Genomic DNA, 25,178 nt, shown 5'->3' with positions numbered 1-25,178 from the left:
TTATAGAGGCCCAAGGAGGTTGTGACTTGCCCAAGGTCAAACAGGAAATGTCAGAGGCAGGGTCTGAACCAAGTCTTCTATAGAACAAGTGTTCTTTCCACTGAACTCTTTCTGTTTACTGCCTTCCCTCCATCTAGTCAATCCTGGCTGAATTCCTTTCACCCAGGATATGGTCATTCCCTGGGATCTCCCTTAGGATGCCTTTGCTCCAACACTAGATTTTTTTTTATAATCTATGTTCCTTGAAAACTAGAGCTGTCCAGTAATAGAATAAGTGACATTATCAAGGAGTGTCTTCAACATCCATTCAGTAAACAATAGTTTAGGATACAAAAACAGTAGTTACAGGCTTCATGTTCACTCACCTGATTCTCTCATACATTGAACTTTTTTGTCTCAGTATTCGCTGGTAAATTTCTCCAGGAGGAATTTCCCAAAATCCATCCAGTTAATGGAAGTCATCATGAGGACTATAGGAGTGTTGGTATTATAAGCCTCTTGATCCCTTCCATCACTATCTCTATACCACTATGACTCTGTGACTGTCCAGCACTCCCCATGGTGCCCAGCACTCCGCTGGAACATAGTAAGTGCATAATAAATGTTGACTGATTTATTGTTATTACCAACTAGCTACCATCACTAACACAGAAAATGAAACTGTAATAATGAGAAAAATGTTACAGGTCCACAAAACACAAGTAGAACTGGGTATGGCAGAGGGGGAAGAAAAGGGGATGTTTTCAGTATCCTTTTTAAATTGGAAAAAATTTTGTCTTACTGTTTTTAAAAACTGCAAATATATCATTTGAAATCATAGAAATCTTAGAATTGGAGACTTCATAGGTCATCTAGGTCCAATTTCTACAAAACCCCCAACACTCAGTCATGTTATTTCAATACATATCCAGTGATAAGAAACACACAACCCCACAAGGAAATCCACTCTATTTTCAGATGATTCCAGTTATGAGGATGTTTTTGCTTGTATTTACCCAAAATTCATTTCTCTACAACTTTCATCTATCTTCCTTCTGCCCTGTAAAATCAAAGAGAATGAATTCAATTCAATAAAAATGTATCAAGGACTCTTTATAAACAAACATTTTTTTTCACACACAAACGCCAAAAAAACCACCAATCCACAGGTGAACCATATTGGTTCCTATATGGTGAAGACAAGTAGATTAGCATTATTCTAAAAGGCAAGCTACATTTCTGCCAGAAGGCAGAAATAATCACATATCTATAGTATGAGAGAAGAGTTTCCTATTGAGTTGTTAGTTGGACCAGATGCCCTTCCAGATCTTTGATCCTGAAAGCTGCCATTTTCACAAGAGAAGAAAGAATCATTCTGGTCTCTCTCTGGTGGCGGACACTCTCTTCCTGGCTTCCCATCTGCAGGTCTGGTGACTACATAGTCCTCCTGACTATACTTCAAAGAACTGTGAGCAGAGTGGGCACTGCAAGCAGCATCCATTTGATCCTTTATTGAATGGGGATTAAAGATGGCAAGACTCAGCCCATTGTTAGATGGGAACAAAGAAAAGTAAGAGCAGGTCTTGCTGACCCTGTGACACTGAGATTTACAAGGATACTGAAAGAAGGTGGACTTTTTTATGAAAGGATAAGAGATTAAACATATCTGAATTCGGGCTGTTAAATAACAACTTAGATATATTATGGTCATAGCCTATGTAAGTCATAATTGAATTTATACTAATTCAGCATTTTGTGACAAAATCACTTACCCATCCTTAGCAATAAGGGGAAGCCAGCAGGGCAAAGTTATTTTTACTTAACCATAGAGGCACCTGCCTAATATTTGTACATCTATATCACCTAGAATTATTAGAATCTATAGTCTAGAAAACATTTTTACATAACTACCTAAGAGAATTATGGAACCTCCCAGGCTATTGCTAGGACTCAGTGCGCATTTGTAATCCTGAGTCTTAAGGGGACAACATGGTGAAGAAAATTGGAGGTGGTCGACAATTCATCTACAACCTAAATTTGAGTACTTTCAGGTGGGGCTCTTCTACAATGAAGGGGAAAAGAAGGAAGAAGAGGGATTCTCAGAGAGAATGATTCAACAAGCATTTCTTTTCAGTTCAATTTACATTTGTTAGGAGTCCAACTATGAGTCTGACAAAGCCATAAGGATGCAAAGATAGATGTGATATTGGCTCTACTCTCAAATGGCTTACTATCTACTATGGGACAAGATACCTATATGAATAATTCTAATATAAGGGTGAGTGTGATAAATGCAACAAAAAAAAAAGGATTCAAGAACTATTATAAATTGTTGGGGGGAGGTACTTTCATGAAGAAAATAGTATCAGAATTGGCTTTTACATAAAGGAAAGACAACCAGGGGGCTGGGGAGAAAGGTCCCATTACAGTCACTAGAGGCAGCACAAGAGAGGCACAGAGACAGGAAAAGAGGGCTGTACAAGAATGGGGAAGCATGAGCAATTCTAGGCTTGCTGGGATGAATGAGTGGGATGGAATAATGGAAGATAAGACTGGACAAGTAGATTGGGGCCAGATGAAGGACTTTGAATCCAAGGGAGTTTTTCTTGACTGGTAGCATACATAGAGCCAAGGGTGTTTCCCAGGCACATGCCTGCCAAGAACAGCAAAAAGGACCAGGGAGAAATTAGCTAGAAACAAAATATTGACATTTCACGAATGTAAAAGATAGATTAGTGCTGGGAAACCAACAGAGGACCTGGATTTGGGAAAGAGGTTCCAATCCCACCTCCAGCCCTTACTAGCTGCATAGAAAACCCTACATAAATCAATTTACTTCTCTGAGACGCAGTTCTTTCATCTCTGCAATGGGAATAATATTTGTACTATGAACTTCAAAGGTCTTTTATAAGGAAAATTTTAATTTAATCCAAATGCATTAGAGAAATGACCTCTAACTGCAACCTCCTGAGATCTCCTGAATGCAACTCTCAAGTTCTTTCAACCAAATCCTTAAGGGAAAAAAATGCTTCTTGAACAAGGTGAAGAGTGCTACAATTCCACTTTAAAGGATTTATTACATGGGGACAAAACTAGGAGCTACTCTTTAAAGAGCATGCTGAGAACAAAAAATAACAGTAAAATAAGTAACCAAAAACCCAATCTTGCCCTAGAGAAGAGACAAGGACATGTTTCTATCCAGCCAATCCAGAAGTGAGAGCGTAAGGGTGACACTATTAATACATGGTTAGACAGCTACAGAATCAATTGCTTTTCCTTAGCTGTTTCAATGTTCTCTTGTTAAACTGTTTTAATGTTCTGTTACAAGTAGGAAGGGGAGGGGCAGCCTCATGTAGTTTGGGAGTTCATAAGAGAGTACAGGCAAGGTATGTCTAGAAAATTACCACAATATAAAAACAAAAGGCATCAAAATAAAACTTATTTATACTAAATTATAGTAATCATTTATATTAAATTATAGTAAATAAAATATATAAAAATCTTGTTGAGAGAGAGTAAAAGAATCAGCTAAGAGCTATTCCTAGAAGACAGTAAACCAGGACCCTATAAAGCAGGCACTGACAGCAGGAGCTACTGAGAGATGCCACTCATAGAAACAGTCATTGGAAGTACCGTAGGATCGCAGAGCTGTACAGCTGGAAGGGACCTGGGAGGCCGTCTCATCCAACCCTCTCATTTTATAGATAAGGAAACAAAGGCCTGAAAGAGTAAGATAATTTAGTCAAAGTCACAAATATCAGAAGCAAAATATGTCATCAGCTCTTCTGACTCTTAGGGCAGCTAGATGGTGCAGTGGATAGAGTGCTGGGCCTGGAGTCAGGGAGACTCCTCTTCCTGAGTTCAAATATGGCCTCAGACACTTCTAGTTGTGTGACCCTGGTCAAGTGACTTAACCCTGTTTGCCTCAGTTTTCTCATCTGTAAAATGAACTGGAGCAGGAAACGGCAAACCACTCCAGTATCTCTGCCAAGAAAACCCCCAATGGGGTCATAAAGAGTCAGACACAACAGAAAAAACCAACTGAACAGCAAAGGCTCCTGAGCCTGTAGTTTTAGATCAGAAGGATCCTTCAGGCCTCAAAAACAAACAAATGAAACAGAACAAAAAGTTGGATAGGTCTAAGTGAAGCAGACCAAAATAACGAAGGTACATCTAGTTCTTTCAAGCTTTCTTGATTAGCATATTTTTGATCCAGTGTCATTATCAATAACTGAGGGTGTATATTGGCTGAAAGGATTTCAATTACTATAAACATGGTGTCCTCTACCCAGAAGACATTCTTTGAGCAACCTCCTCTTAGAATTCATTCAAACTTATTAACTGAATCTCCTTTGAATGGTTTTTAAATTTTTTCTACAAACAGAGCTACAAGTTATTCAATTTAAGGAATTTGGCATTACTTTTTTTTTTTTTTTGATTTCTGAAAATCAGTCAAAGATGTAAGAACAGAGGCAATATGGTATCACAAAATGTACTCCAGGAGTGTTCAGGAGTCAGGAGAATAAAGGTGAAATCCCACCTAGATGTATGTTCTTAGACAACTCATTTTACCTCCATGAAATTTATTTTCTTCATCTGTAAAATGTGGGCACTAAAATGAAGTCTGACTGTGAGTAATTGTCATGATTGTTGAAGGAGGTGATCTCTAAAAAATAAAATTTTATCACAATCTAAGAAATCATCTTCAAGACTATAGAAGAAAAAGTTATACTTTCTGAATTTAACAACTTCAACAGCAACAATGAGCAGAAAAATTTGTATTGGATGGAAACAATGGAGACCAACAGTAAGATTTTCAAGGGATGGGAGATGAAACACAGGCTGAGGCGGACGTAGAGAAGAAGTACTGAGCTCCTGAATAAACAAGTTGTACAATGTTCCACTGCTGAGTGAAGTTCTTATGAGAATGGCTAGATTACTCTGAGAGGCCAAGGATCCACCTTTCCCTCCTAGGCAGTTGTTTGTTGGACCTTAAAAGCCTTCTTTAAATGGTCCAAGTCAAGGTATAATGCAAAAGAAATAAATTTCTACTGGTGGGATTTCAGATACTGGGTGTCTCCCAACTTTTTTCAGATTGTGCTAATGGAGGTAGCCACCTTCTTCTCTTATCCAAAAATCTGACAGTCCACAAAGTCAGAATCCAAACATTGTGTATTCCTGTAACTTGGAACAAATGGGTGTATAAATCTTAATGAGTATTTAGATGAGTCCATTTCCAAGGAAATGAAAAATAATGAGTCTATCTCTTTTTTTAAACTAACTCCCATAATTTGGTTAGCTCTTTTTGGTATCTTGCTGGCATCCTGCTATTTTGTACATTTCTCTGGAAGGATTTATGTGATAGTAATATTAAAAAATAAAAAATAAAAAAACCTTTAGATTTTTGAGAGGAAAAAAAACTCCTGAAATTATATGACAAGTATAAGTACTTTTCAAAACACATTTAAAACAAAATGCTGTAGATCTGTGACTTAGCCCCAGGAACAGGAAATTGTTTCAACTATATGCCATATTCACCTGCAGATTTGGTTTATTGGGGGTAGAGTGGGTTTGGAAAGTTGGCAAGGAGTTAGCAAATCAAGACTCTTATTTGTTTTCCTCTAACCAGCTGTGCAGTCAAAAAAATGTCACTTCCCTTTCTGAACCTAATTTTTCTCACCTCTAAGATGGGGATGTTGAAATTTGCAACGCAACTCCCTCCCATGGTGGTTGTGAGGAGCCAATCAGATGATATATAAGAAAGAACTTAATAATAAGCCAAAAGTGCTGTGGAAGGATCCATTACCATTGTAAGTATTATTGTTTTGTTTATGTGCCAAACCACACTGCCCCTCATGGATCTGGGTTTCGTATTTGTCAGGGAATTTTCAAATAAATCATTCATCCAGTTTAATGTGTCCCCACCCAGTCAGAGATTAGAAATTCTTAAAATCAAACTAGGTCTCAATATTCAGTTATTACAGCAGAAACAGCAACACAGGGAAGCAGCATAGAATCAGTAAAGGCATTCAATTGGAACAAAAATCGAAATGTGAAAGAGAAACATTCTCAGTACTTGTTCTGGAAATAAGCCCCCTCTCACTCCCCTCTTCCTGAGAGTCTTCTGAAAAGAAAGCTTCCTCACTATAGATTTTCTCCTGCAAAGCAGGAAAATCTCTGAAGACCAGGACACTCCTGCATAGAGCCTAGCTGTATATTTTATGTCAGAATCTAGTAGATTCAAAAACAGATGATACCATGAGAGTTTTGAGTAGTAGATGCTTTGATCCCTTCTCACCTTTCAGAATCCCTAGCTACTCATGACCCTCCTCTATCTGGCCAAGGAATATCACCATGACATCCAATACCGCCCTGTCCCCACCCCACCTCACCCCCATTCTCCCCATGCATCAGAACCCTGCTCCAGACCTTTTCTATCTAACTCATCTAATCTTCATCCAACCTCATCCATCGACATCCTATTCCTTCTTTGGCAACAAAGGACAAAACACAAATGCCCTTCAGAATTCTACTGTGGTTCCCCTGAAAAACCAGTCCCCAAGGATATGAATAGCTGGTATTAGGCTAGTGAGCTACCTTTTCCCGGCAACATGACTGTATCTTTATAGACAATCCAAGAAAACATCTTGCCTTGACTCTCTGGGGTATCACTGGAAGAAAAATTTTAATTCCACAGGCCTTTCATCTGCTCTGTGATAAAGTATTACTTTGTGATAAATTACTCTGTGATAAAGTAACAATGACGATAATAATAATAACTAATATTAGTGTTTTAAGGTTTGCAAAGTACATTATGCATATTTCCTGTAGGAAATTCCTGTAGGAAATATACATAGATACTACAGGTATGGTTACCCCTATCTCACAGATGAGGAAAATGAGACTCTGCAATTTAAATTGCCCATGGCAATTAATAAGCATCAGAAACAAGATTTGTGCTCAGGTCTTTCTGATTCCAAGTCCAGTCATTCATTCATTCAGAATGAAATGACTGGCTCCATTCATATTTACCACTAGGCTTGGGGTTTTTGTTGTTCTTTTTTGTTTGTTTTAATGTGAAGAAACTAGGGTTTAGTGAAAACAACACTAGAGTAGGAGTCAAAAGACCTAGGTTTTAGTCAAAGATTCTGTCCCTGATAAGTCTTGTGATAAATCATTTTGCCTCAGTCATAAAAAGAGACTGACAAAATCAGATCATCTCTAAGATTCCCTCCAGCTCAAAATGTTTCTGATTGTAAGTAATGCTACCAAGAATATAAATACATATGTGTGTACACACATATATACTTCTATATATACACCTATAAACACACACACACACACACACATATACATATTTAGTTATCATCCAACAAGTAACATCATTTTGCATGGAAAAAGCCTCAGACTTCTACTTTTCATTTTGACAGCAGACCCAGCATGTCGACGCTAATTATTTTCTTCCCACTGTCTCTGTCAGTCTTCTTTTTTGTTGAAGTCAGTATGGTGAAGGTCCACCTAGCAGCTTTCCCTTTGTAAGGGGCCATTCAAGGGACTCATTGGCATGTCTTCCAGCCTTCTAAAGCCATCAGAGAGCTGAAATGTACGAGGAGCCCAATTCCTGATGCTGCCAAGAGATAGGCTAGATTAGAAAGAACAGAAAACTTGGAGGAAAGAAAGTTGAGTTAGAACTCTGGCCCTGACATTTACATGTGCTATAATGGGCAAATCACTTAATCATATAATAAATAATAATTAACTTTTAGATGGTGCTTTAAGGTTTACACAATGCTTTACAAATATCATCTCATTCTGTCCTCATAACAACACCGGGAGGTAGATGCTCTTAGTATTTCCATTTTACAGATGAGGAAACTGAAGGTAAGAGATTAATAAGAGGCTGAGACAGATCTGAACTCAGGTCTTCCCAACTCAAAGTCCAGCACTATGCACTAAACCCTCCAGATGCCTCTTTAAGCCTCAGTTCCCTATAAAATGGAGATAGCTACCTTACAAGATGGTTGTGAGAGTACTTTATAAATATTCAAGTTTTGTATCCATTATTCCATTTGGCAAGCATATAGTATGTATCTACTATGTGCCAGGCACCATCCTAGGCAGTGTGGATACAGAGGGGAAAAAAATTTTATTGGTTTCTACCCTCAAAGAGCTTACATTCTATTGAGGTAAACAACATGTACACAAATAGCAAACAAATATATGAAAAATGAATGCAAATTCATTGGGAGAGGGTAAAGTTAACAACTAAGGAGAATTAGGAAGTCACATGTGGAAGATACAACTACAGTTGAGCTTGGGATAGAGGCAAAACATTCCAGTCATAGAGGATAGACTAGGCAAAAGGCATAGAGATGGGAGATGGCATTTAAGAATGAGGCACAGGGGGAAAAAAAAGTCTGGCTAAAACTTAAGAGTATATGAAGGGATTAATATGTAATCATCTTGTGGAGTCTGTATTTTATCCTAGACACAAAAGGAAGGAAGCTTTTTAAGAGAGTGGCGTGATTAGACTTGCACTTTAGGAATATTAATTTGGAATCTCTAAATGGATTTATTGGAGAGGGAAGAGACTGGAGGCAGTTCAGGCCTCAAGGAAGGTTGTGGCCATAGGTATAAAAAAAAGGGAAGACCCAAGAGATGCAATGAAGATAGAATTGACAAGGCTTGGCAATTGTTGTATAAAGGGGTAGGGCAGATTGAACAGTAGAGACTGGCTTCAAGGTTGCACAGCTAGGTGACTCAGAAGCACGGTCATGCCCTCAAAAGAAACAGAGAAATTAGGAAGAGGTTTAGGGGGAAAAAATATGAGATTCATTTTGCATATGTTGAGTCTGATATTCCTGCAGGATAACCAGTTGAAAATGTCTAGTAGATAACTGACGACTAGCACTTGAGAGAATGAGGCTGGATATATAATCAATTAGCATGGGGACAGATGATAATTAAATCCATGGGAACTGATGAGATCACAGAGGGAGAGGATATAGCAAAAGAAGAGAAGAGGGTCTCCAAGGTGCACTCACTTTTAAGCAGTAGAGCATATATAAAGATCAGGCAAAGGAGAGGACTTATAAGTAAGAGATGAGATGAATGAAAACCTGGAGAGACAGAGTTTCTGGGTAATTAAAAATCAATTTATTAATTAGGCTAGGTGACAATCAATAAATTGATAGTTGTCTCTCTCAGTATCCAAGGGCACCAAAGGAAACCCTGAAAAGTTTTAAATCTCTCCTGAAAGGGAAATCTCCAGACAAGTGAAAATGAACCCTGATCGGTGGACATTTAATAAGGAGGTGGGCTAAAAAATCTTCAGTTTCTCCTGCTGGGGATGTGCTGAGCAGCCTCAAGACATCTGGGCAAAGAGAAGACATCTCCATCTGGACCTCTCTGGCTAGTTGTCTCCTTCATGAGTTGGACTGCCCTAAACTCTACTAGAAGGGACCAACGGCAGGGGGATCCCCCTCCAGGCAAAGGATCATCTAAACTGGATTCTATTTATACTTTAAACAGAAATTAGGTTCCCAGTTGGGTGGGGTCCTTCCCAAAATTGAAGAACAGGGGCTAGGAGCAAATCTCATCACTCAGCCATGCCCTTCAGGGGCCAACTGACCTTTTCAGGAGATGAGTTGTAATAGAAATAAGAGGGAAATAGTTGGGGCACAAATTAATGTTTAGTTATTAATATAACAGTATAATATTAATTTCTTTCAGAGGAAAGCCTAATAATAGTAATAAATGAGAGGAAAGGGTATCTCAAAGGAAAAGGTCATCAGTAGTGTTGAATACTGCAGAGAAGCCAAGAAGGATGAGAACTGAGGAAAGCCCATCAGATTTGGCAAATATGGATTAATTAGTGACTTTGGTTGGAGAGGTTTTGATGAAGTAATGAGGCTGGTACCTAAAGGGCAAGGACTGAAAAGTGTGAGAGAGGAGAGAAAATATATAGTAGGAATAGAACCAGTTCTTCTCCCCTTCCTGACTCCCAACAACGAGTTTGGTTGTAAAAGTGAGGAGAGATAAAGGATGATCACCTGAGAAGATTGTAGGACCAAATGAAGGATTTTTGTTTTGTTTTACAAAATTGGGAAGACCTGGGCATGTTTTTCTAGGGAGGGAGTAAATGTGAATTATTGCTATTATTATTAGCATATTTCGACAGTTAAACTTTTTTTAACCTTCTTAAGAACACAAGATGCTTTATCCCAGCTCCACAGTCTTCATCAAGACAAAGAATAATAAGAAATTAATTGCCTGCTCTGTTTTCTGGGATGCTACCACAGTGTTAGTTTCCTTCCTGGATTCTAGATCTCTGTTCTCTTTCTTATCAAATCTATCCTTCACACAACTACCAAAAAAAAAAAATCTTCCTAATACACAGGTCCGACAGTTACCCTCCTGTTCAAAAATCTTCAGGCTTAAATAAAAACTCCTTAGCCAGACTTTTAAAGCCCTCTACCATATGCTTTGCAACTCCCTTTCCACATCCCTTTCAGACCCCTCCACTTTACTGTTACAGTGGGAAAGGCTCTGGTTCTTGAGAGGACTTAAGTTCAAATCCCACTGCTGAAGCTTACTAGCTGTCTGACCTTGATTAAACAACCAGCCTCCCTGGGTCTCAGGGTCCTCATCTGTAAAATGAAGGGTGAGACCAAATGGCCTCTGAGGTCATTTTCGGCTTGTTTTTGTTTTTTTCTCTGACTGAGGAACGATGCTTTCTAGCCAAACTCAACTTGCATCTACTCTTTCAATGACATTCAGTCTCAAGTTTCTGTGCATTTCTACAACCCATTCCCCATGCCTAGAGTAGACTGCTCTTCATCCAAATTTTTTATATTCCTTCAAGGCTCAGCTCCTTTATGAAGTGCTTCCAGATGCCTCCACAGTTGTTAATGCTCTCTCCCTCATCACCTCATAAAAGGCCTCTAGCTCTAACATTTTATGATTATAGGTTTCTACTTAGGATATCTCTACCCTATCTGATCTTGGGCCCAGTCACTGAGAAGGGGTTAGCAGAAGAGATCAGGTCAGACCTACCAGTAAGAAGGATATATGCTAATGTGATGTAATTTGAGGTTTGCCAAACAATCTCAGTTATTCTAAATTCTTCACACTACTGGTGAAGTTATCTCTTTGGGTTAGGAAATTGTCTTCAGAAGGCCTTTCATAATTTCAAAGAGCTGGATGAGCTCTCTAGGCCTGATTTTATCCATAAGGAAATTGACGAGCAAGGAAATGAAGAGATTTATCTTTGTGGATTTCAATCCAGGTTCTCAGGCCCCAGAATTAAAGCTGTTTGCCGAATGGTAGGCTGTCTCATTGAAATGCTAATGCAGTATCTTGCAGGAGTGACCCAACCCTGAGTCCTTTTATAGATTATCTCTCAATAGTTTCCTATTAGGGGGCACAGAGTTGGGGAAGGAAGGAATGGGATTTTTAGTCCCATAAATTTTAATGAAGATGGTCATACTGGTAAAGTTCTGAACAAAGGAGAGTGAGTCCGGTTGTGGTCCCATGATGAGAAAAGAAGGGTGCCCAGTGAAGAGCACCATGGTCCTGGGTTCCTGAGGGATGGGAGAAAGGAGAGAAGTAATAAAGAAATGGCAAACATGGGAGTCAAATTTCTCCTACTAGAGAAAGGAAAAATGACTGAAAGGGAAAGCAAGAGACCTGACTTTAATAAAAAGCAGTACACGGCAGTTAAAAGGGTCCCGAATTTAGTGTTCTAACTAAGGTTTGCATCCTGATTTGTCTATACTTTACCAATGTAACTTTCCATATACTGATTATAATAATAATGTTACTTCCCCTTTTAGGGAGTTAGTTTCAATATCTATAAAATTTGAGAATTAGACTAAGGGAACTGGGGTAACCACTAAGGGCCTTTTGATTTCCAGAAAACGCTGTGATTTATTCTTCCCTTTTCTCCATCAGTTTAGAATAGGAGTTTCTCCTTCTCTGGGTTTCAGTCCTCATCTGTAATGCAAGGGATTAATCTCTAACATCTATCAAGCTCTAAAATCCCATGGTTCCTATTTACTGTCTTGTTGAAGGCCAGCCTTGAGTTGGAAGTGCTCCCCAGGAAGGGAGATAAAAACAAAATACATAGAAAATCATTTACAAATAGAATGAAAGTGAAGTAAGAAGAAAGTGAAAAAGAGATAGCAAGATGTGGCCACAGAGACTTCTGAGGTGGGATAGGCAGGAAGTCATCTTTATATGGTCCCTGTAATTGTAGACAATCTCCATTTTACAAGAGGATTATTTTTAAAAATCCATTTGGATCTCAGTCATTTGGAAACTAAAGCATTTCCCCATTGAAACAATGGGATTAAGTTCCCAGGCCAAGCCTCCAATACATATTTAACCTCTAATGTTGCTGCAGCTTGTGATGTGATAATAGGATTGCAAAACTTAACCACCAATCTGGGGCACCTGCTCTACACCTCATCCCACTCCATACATACTCTTTTCACCAACCACCAAATAGTGAGAGTGAAGATGTCACTTAACTCCAAATTCCTGTTGGAAGATCCTATGGTCAGGAGACAGGTACTCCAGGAGTTGAAAACCTGGGGATGTAGAATCAGGACACAGATCCAAGGGTTTGGAAGTTCAGATCAATGGGGACTAAGAATTAATAAGGTGTTGGGAAGTTTGGGCAATGCAAAGGCCTGGGGACATGTCTCAGTCTTGGACTAACTCCCCATTTCTAGTTTCTTTTCTTCCTCATACCCTAGGTACTGGCCTATCATTCCCTTTCTCTCACTGGTCACTGGATCCAGATGGCTCTGGAGAAGAAGTGAGGCTGGTGACCTGCACTCCCTCACTCAAAACAAAGTCAAGCGCAAGTCATGTCATCATTTCTCTGATGGCATGGTCTTCTTCAGCAATGAAGGATGAACACAACTACCAAACCTGTTTGCTGCTAAGATTTCTCTCCTTTCCTGGCCCACTGTGGAAGAAAAAAAAACTGACACAGCATTTTTTGTGGTTTGGCTTCCTAAGGATTTCTGACTACTTATAAAGAAAGGGAAAATAGCATAGACAGAAAAAGGAGTCCCTCCTCTTTATGGGTTTCCCAGTAGACAAGGCCTTCTCTTTTTTTCATCAAGAAAAGACAAAATGACACAACACTTAGATTAATGATTAGGTTTTATGTCCAAAAGACTGATGGATGATCCATCCACTTCTCAGGAGAAAACTAGACATGAGCTACCTTGGGTATTAAGTTACAAAAACCAAGGCCAGGGTCAAAAGTGAAAAAAGGAAGGAAGGGAAGGAAACACAGGTTTAATGCTGTAAGGTACCTTAGAGATCATCTAATCCAACACCCTCATTTTACAGGTAAAGAAACTGAGGCCCTGAAAAATTAAGTGATTTGACCAAAGGCACACATACAGTTAAGTAGTTGGGACTGAAACCCAGTCCCTCCTTTTCTAAATTGATGGGGAAAAGATAAATGACACTGTGATTTCTGGAAATTAGAGGGCCCTTAATTATTCCCATTTCCTTTAGTTCAATTTCCAAATTTTATAGACAATAAAACTGAGGCCTCAAAAGGGGAAGTAATTTGTTATTGTTGTTGTTAATAATAAAAATAATAAGCACTTTATAATACCTCATTTTCTCCTCACAACAGCTGTGGAAGGTAGGGGCTATCATTATTCCCATTTTAAAGATGAGAAAACTGAGGCAGATAGAGGTTAAATGACTTACCCAGGGACACACTGCTGGGAAGTATTTTAGATGAAGCCATATTTGTCTCAAATACAGCCAACATTCTATCCAATGTGCCACCTATTCAGTTATTAAGTGTTAGAAGCAGTTATAGAAACAAAATCTGTCATTTTCTAGTATGTTCCTTATTACTACTTGAGGAATAGGGAAGAAGGAAGGAGGAAAGCAAAACTGACCAAACCACTTGCTAATTGCAAGTGAGACTATTCCACCATCTGTTGTCCTAAATCTAACCAGGCCTGTTAGGCTTTGACTTGTAAACTCATTCTGCACATCTCCCGCAAGCTTCTTCTGGCCTCACCTCTTAGGTATAGAGCCAAGCCCACAGGCACACAAAGGGACCACCCTAGCTCTCTGTTTCCCAAAGCAAGATGGCAGCCAGATATGTGGGACATTTCCTGCCCACATGGTTCACATGTGAGCAGCCTATGCATGACGGAAAAATATGCATGTGGCAATAGTTATCAACCTCAACCCAGACCTTGCCTTACATTGACCAAAAGCATGAACTTGGGATGGGGAGAAAGAGTGAGGGATGTTCTCTCCCTACTCTCCCAGAAGAACTGCCCTACTTGAACTCAACTGACCTCTCTCATGTGATACTGTGAAGAACTGGGCTCAAAAAAGTAACTTGAATTAAACCAAGTATTGTTGAACTGCATGTTAGGCACAATTATTTTTGGAAACATTCCCTGTGAAGCATATTGCAGTGAAAAGCTTCTTCTTGGGTGGTCCTCATCTGTGAGTAGAGCACCAAGTGAGAGTTGTAGAACCAGTCCCCAGAGGCCATCTCCAGCAAAGATTCAGAGACTCAAGAAACCAGTGCTAGTCAGTCACTAGGGAGTTCACTCCATTCACTCAATATCCTCAGCAGAACCATTAGAAATCCAGTCTCAAGACACCAAAGTCACTAGAAAGCTTGTACTTCAAGAGACTGGAAGATCTTAGGCCCAGAACTTGTTCCACATGCTGGACATCTTCTGGGGGTACCTGATATTTCTATCTCTACTCTTACTTCTCCAAAGCACCCTCCACACAAAGTTGCCAAAATAATTTTCTTAATTCATGCCTGACCAAATATATACCCTAATCAAGAACCTTAACTGGTTCCCTATTGCCTAGGATAAAATATAAATTCCTGAGTGGCATTTAAGAATGCCCGAATCTAGTCCACTATTCCAGCTTTACCTCACGGCATATTCTCTATTCCATTGAATTGAACTACTGAGTGTTCCCAAACTTAACATGCCATCTCCCACCTCCATGTATGTACACCAATCATCCCTCCTTCTTCCTCACCTTGTGCATTAAGAGATTACCTTTCTTCAAGCCTTAGCTAAAGTGCCTTCTCTTCTGTGAAGCCTACCTGGTCCCTTAGACTTAAAAATGTTCTCCCCCTCTTCATACTGTCCTACAACTCTTTTTCCAGCTCTCCTTTGCCCCATTACATCCTATCTTGTGTTATATTTATCTGTGTACATGTGATAGTCACACTAATAGAATGCAAGATCCTTGGAGGAAGGGTGTCTTATATATAGAAGGAAGTTAATAAATGTTCAAAGGACAAATTCCTTACAAGTGGCCCTTCTGCTTCCATTTGTAGACCTTAGAAGATGGGCCACTTACTTCTTACCTGAGGTAGCCCATTATCCTGGGACAGGCTGATTCAACTCAAAGCCCATAAATCCAGTGGTGCCTGCTGTTGTTCCATATATGGAGAGGGCTCATTGGCCCTTGCTGATAGACGAACTGGACAGATGCTTTCCTGTAGGTCATAATGTTTAACTCTATTGATGCATGCTCTTGTCAATATTTTTGCTTTTCCTGAGCATCTCAGATGAACAGAATCTCAAAGCACAGACAAAATTTTGTAAATACTATGAAATCCCAAATGTTTTATGATGGTTTTGCAAATGGATAACAGATAACTAATGTTCCTTTACCAAACAAGTTTTACTTCATAAAATCATCATCTCCCAAAAAATTCTTCAAAGTTTACAACTACTAAGGAGGTCAAGCCAAAGACTCTTTGGACATGGAGAGGGTTTTATGTTGATTAGAATGCTGATGGAACCCAAGCAAAGCCTTCATGATATCACTCAATATATGCTAATAGGCATTTGAAAAATGTAAATGTATGTAAATGGTACAGGGGTTACACTGGCCTATTAACATCACAAATCTCTATTTACAGTCTGCTTTTCATTTAAGTCATATTTCTAGTAAGTCAAAAGCTTTGGAAGCTAATCTGGAAGCAAATCACAGCATGTCAATGAAGACAGCTTGGCAACAAGACCCCAGGAAATCGGTTAAGTCTTCGCAGATGCCTTCATTAAGCTTTGTGGTAGCTGCTTCACTCGTGAGACTTTCTGAAAGTCATTTTCAAAGTTTGTGTCTATGGCGTATCTTCTTCAGCTTTCAGAACATGGTTATAGTCTCCTGTCATCACTTTCTCCTTTAGGACTTCCTGCCTCTCAGAGCTATCATCCGGTTCTCCTTGATTTAATTTTACAAGAGCTTGGGCCTTTTCTCCTTCCTTACCCCAATGATTAGTTCATTTTACATATGGAAGCATAATCTTCATTTTCCCCTCTATTATGTTAGCTTTGTCTCCAAAATTCCATTGACTTTAGTAACACCTAGCATAAGACCACATGACTGTTGCCGAGATAATTCATGTGTTTCTAGTTTAGGGAGTGCTGTCTAATGATTAGAAGGGGACTACCAGTCAGCACAACTAGTTTCTAGATCTGGCTCATTTATTAACTCATTTATGACCTTGGTTTAGCCAGTCTGTACTTCAATGTTTTCTTATATTAATCTATAAGCCATTATAGGCTATAAATTCTAAATGAAGAAAAAAATGCTACACAAACAAAATCTGTTCTTACTTTTTCTGTAGATGGGTTTTATAGAATCATAGGATTTGAAGGTTCAAAGGGACCTTAGAAATCCACCCTCCTCACTTTACAGATAAGGAAACTGAAGACAATATGACATATATTGGTTGGCTGTTGTCCTTTGCTCTCAAAGAGGACCAAAATGACATCACTATCTTAGAGTCAAGTTACAGTGTGTCCGACTGTGGGTGATCTGACCAACAGGAGCTCAAAATGCTCTCTACCAGAGGTCAGGCACAAAGAGTCCATGAGAATATTTGGGGTAGATTCTCTAAATTTGTGCATCTTGTGTTTCTTTTAAGCTACTTCAATTCTGCTTTGTTCATAGAGCACAGTACCTTCTCTGATGAGGGCACACCATGCCGAGCAGTCCTATGCCAGTGTCTCCCACGTCACACAATCAATTCCAAAGTTCTTAAGAGAGACCTTGAAAGTGTCCTTGTATTGCTTTTTCTGACCACCATGTGAGTGCTTGCCCTGTGTGAGTTCTCCATTAAATAGTCATTTTTGGCAAACATACATTTGGCATTCAAACCACCCACCAGCTCATCAAAGGAAAGTGTGGGAGAGAAGAGGTATTAGACTGACTACCAAACAGAAGATCTACAGAACCGCTTTGCTGATCTCATTGTTACATGCCTGTGAAACATGGACAGTCTACCAGCACCATGCCACGGAACTGAATTGCTTCTATTTGAACTGTCTTAGGAAGATTCTGAGGATCACCTGGCAGGATAAGGTACCAGACACGGAGGTCCTTTCTTGAACTATACTGCTAAGCATTCACACTCTGCTTCAGAGAGCACAACTCCGATGGGCTGACCATGTTATGTGTAAGAACCTCAGGAGCCTCCCAGGTGGCTAATGAAAAAGCCCTGGGGAGACTTAAAATCCCTGAATTACCAGGTCAGAAGGAGGCCTGCCACAAAGACCCAAAGTACCTTTTCCAGCTAGTGAAGAATGTGAACATCAATTAGCTGCCAATTCCCCGGGCATGAATTAACACCAATCCTACACATCAGGTCTAGGCTTCCTACTCCCTCCACCCAAGACCTGGTCATTCTTCATCCAAATAAGAACTCTATTTAAAAAAAAAATCTTCAAGCCTTTGAGCACCTTATGGGGATGGAGGGGCTAGAGAGAATAAGCATTTAGATAACAGCTACTCTATGCTAAGTGCTTTACAAATATCTCACTTGATCCTCACCACAATCCTACAAGGTAGGTGCTATTATTATACCCACTTTGTAGTTGAGGAAATTGAAGCAAACAGAGGTTATGTGACCTATCCAGAGCCACATGGCTAGTAAGTCTGAGGTCATATCTGTACTCCAGCCTTCCTGACTCCAGGCCCAGTGATCTGTTTACTATGATACCACCTAGCTCTGATCCTAGCCCATCTAATCTCTTCCTTTCCTTCTTGACTTCTTTCTTAGTGTATTTTCCTTCATTAAAGCTGACAGCCTTGACTTTCTCTCTGCTAGCTCCTATTTGGGATTACGTTCTCTTTTTGACACTCTATCTCCTAGCCACCTATGTTTTCTCACTAGGAGCATCAGCCTTTGTCCATGCCTGAGATTAATGAATGGTCCTGGCCAGGGATGAGGAACCTGCAGCCTTGAGGGCACATGTGGCCTTCTAGGTCCTTGGGTGCAGCCTTTTGACTAAGCCTAAATCTTACAGAAGAAATTGTTTTATTAAGGGGATTTGTTTTGTCAAGTTTGGATTCAGTCAAAGGGCCACACTTGAGGACCTAGGGGGACACATGTGGCTTCAAGGCCGCAAGTTCCCCACCCCAGGTTGGCAGTTGCCCCTGTTTTCAAAGCAGTAGCTTAGGGAATGCAGAACATGAGGGCTAGAATGAGAACCCCAGTCACCAATAGCAGGACTTCCCCACCTCCCCACACCAGGGATGTGTTTAGAGGCCTGGTTCAACCACATGTTCCTCAGGCTCTTTCCCTTGGCAATACAAGTGGGACATAAGGGAGACTACAGCCTCTCCTGGTACTGCCGCTTGGAACATCAAACTTCACTCAAACTACATTAGACAGCATAGCAGAAAGCTATGGATTTGGAGCCAGTAGACCATAGAGTAGAGTTTCATCTGATACTTGGCTGCATGTGTGGTTTGGGCATTGAAAGTCATTGAAACAACTGGGCCAAGGTCCTCCACTAAGTATAACTCTTATTCAGTTGCATCTGACTCTTTATGACCCCATTTGAGGTTTTCTTGACAAAGATACTGGAGTGGTTTGCCATTACCTTCTCCAGCTGATTTTACAGATGAAAAAACTGCAACAAATAGAGTTAAGTGACTTCCCCTGGGTCACATAACTAGTGAGTGACTGAGGTTAGATTTGAATTCAAGATGATGAGTGTTCCTGACTCCAGGTCTGGTGATCTATGCACTGTGGTACCACCTAAGTGCCCCTCTCTAATCCAGGGCTCTTTCTAATAAATTTCACTGCCTCCATGTTACAAACCATTCTCATCCCCCACACACACATGCCTAATATACAAAACTTGCCTCTCACATGCATTATATGCAAAATTTGCCCTTTCTCTAAACCTTGATGTCCTGCCCACCTCCCACTTTTTAAAATAATAATAGCCAGTGGTGGTTTTATCACTGCCGCCCAGCTTACTGAATTATACTATCTGTACAAAACCTAGGGCACATATACTATCATCTTAATCTCTCCCTCTATTGTTAGCTTTCATTTTCCATCTTCACATGCTGCTGTCTCCTGTCCACTCTTTTCCCAGCATACTGCATTGTCATAAATCAATTCTTCACAAATGTTGTTATTACAATAATAGCCACCTCTCTCTCAAACATGCCTATATCTCCCACCCCTCATCCTATTACCCTGACTTCCTAAGTCTCTGAGGTATTTGCTTACATTCTAGCCTTTCTTTTAATACCAGTTATTCTCTGTTCTTTTTTCTCTTTCTCTTTTTCTGAAATCTGCATAAAAGCCTCAGGACTGTGAGCTCTTCCCATTTGTCCTGGAATTTAGGTTTGCCAAGTAAATTAATGGTGCAAACAAGGCTTAAGGGAGAAGCTTTGACCTATTTCAGAAAACTCTATCAAGGTCCACTGCTTCCTTGGCAAAGTGTAGGGGTGACCCTGGGTTCTCAAAGGCAACACTAGGGCAAGGTAGGTACTAGCAAGCTAGAAAACCTTCAAACATGGCCCCCCAAATAGGCTCCATGTCTGTTGCCTGAGGACCAGTCTAGATAAGTTTTGGCAAGGTGATCCCCAAAGGGTTGGCCACCAGGTGAGGAAAATTTCTTTGATCACAGAAACTCATTAAATCAGCTACTAAAGTGTGAAGGGATTGTCATATGTATTAATGGCCAGAATATTCACACAGATACAAAATCATTTCATGTTTAAAACCAGTTAAGCTTTCCATAATTGTGAAAAATCAACGAGCTAACTATACAGATTCTTCTCAGTTCATTAAAGAATGTCTACCAGACCATCTAGTCTTAAAAAATTGGGCCTCCCATTGGCTCACTTTACTGTACATAAATGAAGGTAATTAAGTTGCATATGTTTAAGAATATTCACAAATTCACACTTTGCAGGAATTCATATTGGTCTTCCTCAGAACTCTTTCGTATAAGTGATGCATGACTATACAAGGATTCGAGACCATTTTTTGGCTAAGATTTGGTAGTTTACCTCTACCTTTTGCCCTTTTGCTTTCAGAAATAATGTCAAGCTCACTCAGTCAAGCAGTGCTGTGCTATAATAAGCAAAGGAAATCCCTTCTACTGCAGCATGGATTAGTGTTTTTCCTAACATACACAGACTAGTTGAGGGTCAAAGAAAACAGTGAAAGAGAAATTCAATATGTAAGAAATTTGGAACTAGGTCCAGGACTTCAAAAAGCAGGAGTGCTTATCACTAAGTCTAACTTTCACTCTTTATCTGAGAATAGGCTGGTAAAGAACAAGTATTCTGTAGTTAAAGAAAAGAAAGATGGGTTTGAATGAATCTTTAATGATGTCCCCAAACCCAAGAATCTCAGCAGAAGATGCCAGAGACATGAATGTTAATGGCTCTACAAGACTCAGGCTGTTTCCAAGACAAACTATGAGATTAAATCACATTTCCTGACCTCATCTACCCACAAAGGAGAAAAAGGTAAGTTTTCCAAGGAGATGGTATTCATATTCATATTCATACAGGCATGCTGAAAAGGCTTATTCCATTTTGGTTTTCTCTGGTTATTTACCTTGTTATTCTGTTCCAATTAAGTGTTTTGACCATTTATGGCTCCTACCTTGCCTGCAATGGAATATACATGCACTAGAATGGGAGTTTTCTATGATTATGATTACCCTGAACATTCTACCTGAACCCAGCATAGCAAAGATTTTCAGAATTAAGGGGGACTTGTTCAGCTAAAACAAGAGAAGTTCATCCCCAAGAAGGCTGGCCACTGGCTGATTCTGGAAAGTTACCTACTCAGGTATATAGGGATTACTCTCTAGGCTAAATGAAGGAAGACCAAGAAAACCCTTCAATCTGGAATTAAAATGGAGGCTACCATGATGGTATAACATTTTAGAATGCCTGCTGATGATGTAAGGATGAATAACTACCGCAAAAGACTTTCTAAAGATTCCCATGGATAACCTTATTTTGATAGAAGAACCTGCATTTACCTTACATTCATTTATTTAGCAAATGTCTAATGAGGATATAATAGTGAAATTTACTTACGTGCATAGCCAGACACTAAAGGCAATGGAAGTTTTAGATACCGTCTCTGATCATACAGAGCTCCTTCAGGAGGCATGGTCTATTTACAGTAAATAGAGACATATCAGTGTCACTGAATGACCGCATTAGTACTATAGACAGCGTTGCAGGAACTCAGAGAAGAAAAAAATCTGTAGGCGGGGTCAGAAAAATGTCTTCATGAAAGAAACAGCAATTGAGCACTGAACAGTCTATAAGATGTGCAGAGGCAGAGGGGTAAAGGAAGAGAAATTCCAAGTTGGAGGAGTGAACAAAGAATTAAAATTATAAATGACAGGACAGACAGAGAAGGGCCTGCCTGTTTATAGAATCCCCCCGGGGAATATTGGGAGATGAAGTTAGGATAGTTAGACTGGGTTCAAATTGTGGAGAACCTTGAAGGCCAACCTGAGATTTATCTTGTAGGCAATGGAGAAGCCACAAGGAAGTTAAGAGCAAAGTGTAGGAAGTGTAGGTGCCACATGATGAAATTCATGTTTTAGGAAACTTATTTAATTAACCAGAAAGGAAGCTTACTATGCTGGACAGAGATATGTCTTGGAATGAGGAAGACCCTCTTCAAGTCCCTTCTCTGACACACACTGGCTGTGTGACTCTGGACAGGGCACTTTCAGTGCCCCAAGCAACTCACTAAGACTATAAAATGTGGAGCAGTGGATGATCTGCATTGGTAGAGAGAATTTCCTCATTGGGCATTTGCTACATCAATGAAATCACAGATCCAGTCCATTCAGCTGAAAATGTTCAAGATGAACTGCAGTAGGTAAAGGGTGGAATGGAAAGACCAATTAGAAGGCTATTATAATCATACAAGCAAAAATGATAAGAGCCTAGACTGAGGTGGTAATGTAAAGAATGGAAATTAACTGAACGAGCTGGGATTTTTAACTCTTATACCACGTATGCTGGAGTGATAACAGAGGTCATATTTAGAGATGGACTCCTGAAGTGTCCTGTTACTCAACATTTAGGGCACAAAACTGAGAAGGAAAATGTAAATAAAGTATATTTTGGAAATATACACCCACACAAGTTTCTTACACTCCCTAAAACTATACTAACTTAATCTAGTCCAGGGGTTCTCAACATGGAATCCATGATCTTTTTATTTTGTAACTATATTTCAACATAATTTTGTGTGTGTATACTTGTCCTTCATTTTCAAAGAGGACCATGACATCAGAGAAATGATGATAGGACTTGCACTTGAATGAGGGAAGGCTGTGCAAGGTCACTTTCTCCTCCTGAGCCATCTGGATCCAGTGACCAGATATTCATCAGAATGACTGGAGATGGCCCAGGATGCAATGGGATAGATAGATAAATAAATAAGTGAGAAAGAGAGGGTTGAATTAAATGGTATCTGAGGGCCCTTCTGGCTCTACTGCTGTGATTCTATGATAGGTTTCCTGTATAATTCTGGGTTTTATGCACTTAAAAATATTATTCTGAGAAGGGCTCCATCTCTCTCACATTTGTCTCCTTGTCTCATAGACAGCAGCCTAATTTGAGCCCTCATCACCTCCTGCCTGGACTTTTACTACAGCCTCCTAATTAGTCTCCCTGACTCAGATTTCTCTTCTTTCCAATTCATTCTCTGAATACATACCAAAGGGATTTTCCTAAAGGACTGACCATGTTATTCCCCTTTTTAAGAAACTCCAAATGGGGCATCTAGGTGGTGCAGTGGATAGAGCACCAGTGCAGGAGTCAGGAGGACCTGAGTTCAAATCTCACCTCAGACACTTGGTGACCTGCACAGCCCTCCCTCACTCAAAACAAAGTCAAGGGCAAGTCATGTCATTATTTCTCTGATGGCATGGTCTTTTTCAGCAACAAAGGACAAACCCACAACTTCAAATGGCTCCTATTGACTCCAGGAAGAAATATCATTTCATCTTCACTTCATTCTTTTAAAATGTCTATTTTTTGTGTACATTTTATCATGTACATTATTAACATAGTTGTACACACGCATCATTTATAAATCAGCAAATAAGTATACATGTATTGGGAGCATGTGTTCAATTATTTTTCCAATGGGATACAGAAATCGAAGAATGTTGAAGACCTTTAGAGTAATGCTTTAGAGAAATAATGCTAAACTCAAACAGAATTAAGGGCCACTTAACTGTATATATAAGGATCTCTGCAGGTGCATACTGAGAAAACCACATATTAACATTATCTTTGTTTTGTTGTGGTTTTATTTTGTTAAATATTTTCCAATTATACTTTAATATGGTTTGACTGTACTTAGAAATGTTGTGGGTTGAATGCAGCCATCACATGTTTGATACTCCTGTTCTTTTGATTTCCTACCTTTCTATTGGCATTTGTTCTCTTTCCTAAATCCCCCAAGCCCTTTTCTTCCTCCTTTTCTTTATGTGTTCCCTCCTAGAGAAGATCAAGGGAGTCAGGATTTAAATGAGCATTTATCACATCTTGCTATAAATATTTCCAGAGCCATTTGATCTTGATGTACATTTCTATCAGTCCAATAGATTATCAGACATATTTTCCACAGGACAGGAGGAGTCCCTTTGTGTCAGGAAAGGAGGCCGTGTGCTTGTCAAGGACAATTTCCCTTGAATGGTTTTGTTACCAAAATATCCTCTAAATGTTGCAATCACTTGGCAGTTCATTTTAAAGGCACATATTTAAACATTACCTTTTTTTCACATACACCAAAGGGTCTCATGACATCTTTGCTGACAACAATGGTTCACAAGTGTTCATGAGGCCAGATACCAAAAACAGATAGCTAGGGAAGGAATGTACTTGTTAGACTAAAGAAAGGATGAAGTAGGCACAACATGGGAAAGAAGAGATCTGGGTTCTACCCTCAGCTCTTCTACTAACTGTGCAACAGGGATATAAAAACAAATAAAATTATACCTAAGTACTGTAAAAGTACTATAAGTAAAAGTACAGGTAAAAGTACTATTAAGAGGGTACATTTTTGTCTTCAATGCCCCTTTCACTGTCTGCTTCCTTCCTTCCTTTCAAGAATCCCAGGACCCCAAAGACTTCTGCTATACTTCCCTTTAAGCCTGCTAGCCCCAGGACTATCCTGAGTTCAACTGGGGAATGGCTCTATTTTTTTTATAAATTTGATTCCGTTTCCTATATATTTAAGAAATGATGACTGTATCAGAGAAACTTGCCATAATTTTTCTCCAATTTCCTGCTTTCCTTCTAATTTTGGCTGCATTGATTTGTTTGCATAAGAAACTTTAAATTTCATGGAATCAAATTATCCATTTTACTTCCTGTGATCCTATCTCTTGTTTGGTCATAAATTCCATAGATCTGACAGGTAACTTTTTCCATGTTTCCCTAATTTACTGATAATATTACCCTTTTCATCTAAATCAGACCTGCACAATATACTGCCTATGGGTCACTTGTGGCCCACTAAAGAATTTCCATCAGCCTATAAAAATGTAGGGCTGCCACTGTGCACTCTACTGTTTGTCATATGACTCTTGGCAACTAACCATCATCAGTCTGTCTCTAGTCTAACCTATTTGCAGCCAGAAGAAGTTTAGCCTATTTTAATTTTGGTGCCTACCTAACCTACTGCCAAGTTGTGCAGATCTGGTCTAAATCATGTATCCATTTTGACCTTATTTGGGTACATGATGTGAGATGCTGATCTCTGCCAAGTTTCTGCCAAACTACTTTCCAATTTTCTTAGCAGTATTTTTCTCAAATGGTGAGTCCTTGCTCCGAAAACTTGGATCTTTGGGCTTATCAAACAC

This window comes from Notamacropus eugenii, chromosome 6, assembly GCF_028372415.1.
Source record: "Notamacropus eugenii isolate mMacEug1 chromosome 6, mMacEug1.pri_v2, whole genome shotgun sequence".
In the NCBI taxonomy this organism is placed as follows: Eukaryota; Metazoa; Chordata; class Mammalia; order Diprotodontia; family Macropodidae; genus Notamacropus; species Notamacropus eugenii.
The sequence above is the reverse complement of the archived record's forward strand: the minus strand, read 5'-3'. Positions refer to the sequence as shown.